Consider the following 4,691-nt stretch of genomic DNA (forward strand, 5'->3'; position numbering starts at 1 on the left):
TTATTTCTTTTAACTATTATAGCAACTGATGCAAATTGAATAGTAGTTCTTATTTTAACTCCCATCAGTTAGAGTTAAATAAGGAAAGTAATTGTCCCTTAATTCATGCTACTTTTAAATAGACCTTTTCTTGATATGTCTTTTCTATTTCTATCTTCTTTTTTTAATCTTTTTCTTATTTTTTTTCGTTTTCTTATTTTTTTACTTTCTCATGTTTTTCTTTTTGTTTTCCTGTTTTTGTTTCTTTTTTTATTGTTTTATTTTTTTAATTTGATTTATTTTTCTTTTCTTTTTTTCTTTCCACTTTATTTTCACTCTTATATTTCTCTTCTTTTTTATCCTTTTTCATTTAAAAAAAAAACCTTTTTTTTTTCCTTTCTCGTATTTTTTTTCCTATTTTTGTTTTCTTCTTCTTTTTTCCTTTTTTTATTTCTTTTCTTTTTGGTTTTATTTTACACTTATAAATCTAGCTTTTATTTCTCTTTCTTCTTTTTTTTCGTTTTCACTTTATTTCTTTGGATTTTTCTTTTTTCTTTTTTCTTTTTCTATTTTTATTTTTGTTTTGTTTTTTTACTCTTCTATCTCTTATTTTTATTTTTAAAAGACACATATCTATATCACATATACATATTCAAAAAATATACAAAATACATAGACGTACAGATCTGCGTATGTATTTACAATACAAAATATACATATATATCTGCATATGTATTTACAGAAATACATATCTTACTCATATGTATATATAAATATATAGGACACAAAATCTCTATAACAAAAAGTGACATAATACATTTGCCTAATTGCGCTTAAACTACACATTTCTTCTTCATGATGTAGACATCAAAAATATTCTTATGACGAAAAATTCTTGTACTGCTCTTTTGATAACATAGCCTTAATATGTTCTTCAATATCGTTGACCGTGTGACATCCTATATGTGGTGCAAATTTTGAAAGTGCCCTTGCCATGAATATTTGATCACGTGGAAACTATAGACCCAAAAAATGACATAAATCTATATTACATGTACTTCTCACAAAAAAAAAAAAAAAAAACTACATAATATGCATATGTTTCTATTACATCATACATATTACATTATAACAAATACATATATCCCCACATATATATTTTCAAAATACATATCTGGTCCAAAGTGTATATTATCATATAAAACATACATATATAAACTCATGTATTTACAAAGTACATATCATTGTCATATTAAATAAAAAATACAAATGCATATCTTAACACAGTATAAAACAACTATACTATTTATCTTGATATGTATTTATCTTAATTGTATGTTGTAGTTATATTCGTAATTATATGTTGTGATGTAGTTGCATTTGTATATTTAGTAAATGTAATTGTATTTTATTTTGGTATTTGTATTTCAAAAAATACTCCAATAGAACGAATTACCGTCATACGTGTACACTTTGACTCCAGTAAAACATGTATTTTCTTATGTATTATGTAAGATATATGTATAGTTGTGCATAAAATATTTATACAACCATAAAAGAGCTGAAAATACATATAAAGACCTGTAAATACATATGCAGAACTAAAAAATACATATGCAAAATCAAAAAATACTAATGTGAGTTTTTTAACTAATTTTTTAAAAAAAATTTCAGGATACTAATGTGAGTTTTTTAACTAATTTTTTAAAAAAACATTTCAGGTTGTACCGATTACAAAGTATGTTTATACAGTACATGACAAAGAGAAACATTTTATTGTTTGCCTCAAGGAAAAAAAATATTTAAAGTATCAAAATCAAGTTTGAACAAACATTAACTCGATCAGTTCGATTTTCATCTAATTCGATCTCCTAGTACAATTGCCTTCATTTTTTTTAAAAATTCATATACAAAATGTTCAAAAAACTATTTGCTAAAAAAAAAAAAGATGAAAAAACAATATCAAACAATATTAAATCATTTTAAGTTGTTGAAATTGATGTACGAAAATAATTTTTTGATTCAATACCTATAACACCATTGATGATCTATTTTGAATTTTCGAAGCTCATGAAGATAAAAATCTTCAGTGGATGTAAAATGTTTTTTTGTGGGAGTGAAGTAATGGAGTAAAAATAGGAGAGAGGTAAAGTAATGAAGTAAAAATAGGAGAGAGGGAGTGAAACACGTGTGTTTGAAATTTATGGACAAAATAATGTTACTCTTGCTATAAATTGTAATTTTGAAAAAATGTTGTTATTTAATGCAATTATACTCTTAACTATGTTACTTTCATTAATTTTTCCTAAATTATAAGCTACAAAGAATAATACAAGAATTGAAGTTCGGCCTTTAATTGGCCCATTTATCAAGCTGCCCAGCCTTTGGGCTTGGGATTATGGACTTCAATCCATTTTCTGAAGTGTATATCATCTGTATATCATAGCTCTTTTCTTTGTGTTTTTCTGTATATACACTGTATATTAGCATATAAAACCTGTATACTTGCTCCCAACTTCATCATAACGTCATTTCTTGGCTTATAGAAGCAACCTTTAACCGGTAAACCTCGTATATCATCTGTATGCTGTGTATACCAGCAGCTGTCCATGGTATACTGATCCATTTTGAGGACTTTAATGAGGCATAACTTGACAAATTGGGCCTCTTTGGCACCCCAGAAAATGCAAGGGATACAGAGTCCAATTGGACTAGAATTTGTTTCACATGCACCAAAGAAAATAATAAGAATTAGGTATTGAGGAAATAAAAAAGGCAAGTCAATATTGACAAATATTATCCTATTAAGATCTTTACATAGATTCATTCTAAATTGACATCGAATACTATAACAGAAAAGAAAAGCAGGCAGAAAGTCTTGCTTACTCATTTCTCCACCTAAGAGAAAGGGGGTTGAAGTTTATAGCTAGTCAAAAAAGTTATAAGAAAGTCTAATTATGCTACTTCGGTCGTATGCTTGACACATGTAAGTTGATCAGTTCACCCTTTAGAAATAGGCTAAGAAAGTCACGGTTCGAATCCGAGGAAGGGCTTTTTTGGCATCATCTGGAGTTACACAACTCCAGTTAGAAAGTTTTCCAACTTTCTTATTAGGATATTCCGAGCACGTCTGTCTTGGTTATTCTAAGGATGTCGAATAGAGCATTAATAAGGGTGTGTGTTACTATATTAAGACGAAAAATGACAATTTCATCATTCTTCTCCATCTTCTAGTTCTATTTTTACGGGAAATGGCTCCATCTCCTCCTAACTGATTATGCCAGAATCATAGGAAAATTCTTAACTTCAAGACTATTTTAAATCACACCAACAATACTTCAACCCAACCATTTGAAACAAGGCACCCAAAATCAGTTCAACCATAAAGACATAATCAATATTTGAGTGCAATAAGTAGCAGAGCGCTTAAGGTACTATGGAGATATGGCTAAGTCACAAAAGGGAATGAAAACAAAGATAAGAACTTGAGTTATATCCCCATGCAGTGAGATTGTAACTACAAAATCAAATTCAAACTCTCAATATTCATACACTACATATTCCAGTCACGCGATTACCAATTTTTACAGAAGAGATGTGTAAGAATATGAAAACTTTACCTTTTTCCAAGCAGTGAATAGGAACAGTGAGTGGACGACGACTTCACCACTGTCAAAACTCAATTTCAATCTCTCGAAATTACAGTGACTTTATATGAGTTTAGTTTTCCGTCGGGATTATGGTTGCGTGAGGTTTAAAGGCATGCACCTCCAGAACCCCTAATTTTTTTCCCCAAATCCTCTTCCTTTCCTCTATCCCTCAACCTATATTTATAGGAGAAAGAATTAGGGAGGAAAAGAATTAGGGTTCGGATTTCAAACCCGAATTTGAGTGATTTCTTAAGAAATTTTGAAGTCCACTGTGGGACAAAAAAAAAGAACGTTGGGCATTAATTCCTACCCAAAAAAGTGAATCATGGACTGAATATGGTGAAAGACATCTGATTTTTAGCCATAGATGGCTGAACCGGGGTAAATGGGCGACTGAGGTTTTGCCGGTTAACGGCGTTTTGCTATGTGTTGTTAATGTTGTTGTTGTTTGTTGCTAACGGTGTTACGACTTTTGTCATTGTTTTGCTGGGTGTTACGCTTGGCCGATGTTGGCTGTTGTTGAATGTTGCTGTTAACGTTGAACGACAAAGGGATTTGTCGGGTATCAGTTGTTGTTAATGTTATTTTATTGTTGTAGCTGATATTGGGAGATAACAAGTGGTGGGCCGGTTCGGATCGGCGAATTGGGCTGGTTGCTGGGGTGGTTTGGAGCTTAGCTGGGTCGAGGCAGATTGGGCCTGGGAGTTTTGGTGTTGTCAAGTCTGTTGGGTAAAGGAGAAGGGAATAGGGGTGAAGGCTGAGGGCCTGTTGGGACGATTTTGCTGTTGGGTTAAGTGCAAAAGAGGGAGTATAATGGGTTGTTGGAGAGTTGTTATTGTTTTGGGCCTGGAATGGGTTGCTAAATTTAAAGAGAATAAAGTTCAATTAAAATTCAAGCCACATTAGGTTAATAACATAGCTAAAATTAAATTAATTAGAATTAAATTGAGGTTAAGTCAATTCCTAAATAATTTAACGAGCTTCTCAATTTAAATAATTTCAAAATAAATATTGAATAAAACACAATTTATTTATTTTTTCTTTTTTTTCAAAAATAATAAC

The 4,691-nt window shown here is 30.4% G+C and overlaps 1 long non-coding RNA gene across 1 annotated transcript; it reads right to left on the reverse strand.

The window, feature by feature from the left end:
* Positions 1 to 846: 846 nt before the first annotated feature.
* LOC124896522 lies at positions 847 to 4,259 on the reverse strand. Its single transcript, XR_007052882.1, has 2 exons — positions 3,600 to 4,259; positions 847 to 2,690 (listed from the first exon to the last, which is right to left on the reverse strand). It is a non-coding gene; the product is annotated as an uncharacterized LOC124896522 (long non-coding RNA).
* Positions 4,260 to 4,691: the final 432 nt, after the last annotated feature.

The sequence above is a fragment of the Capsicum annuum genome, chromosome 3 (genome assembly GCF_002878395.1).
Source record: "Capsicum annuum cultivar UCD-10X-F1 chromosome 3, UCD10Xv1.1, whole genome shotgun sequence".
Lineage (NCBI taxonomy): Eukaryota > Viridiplantae > Streptophyta > Magnoliopsida > Solanales > Solanaceae > Capsicum > Capsicum annuum.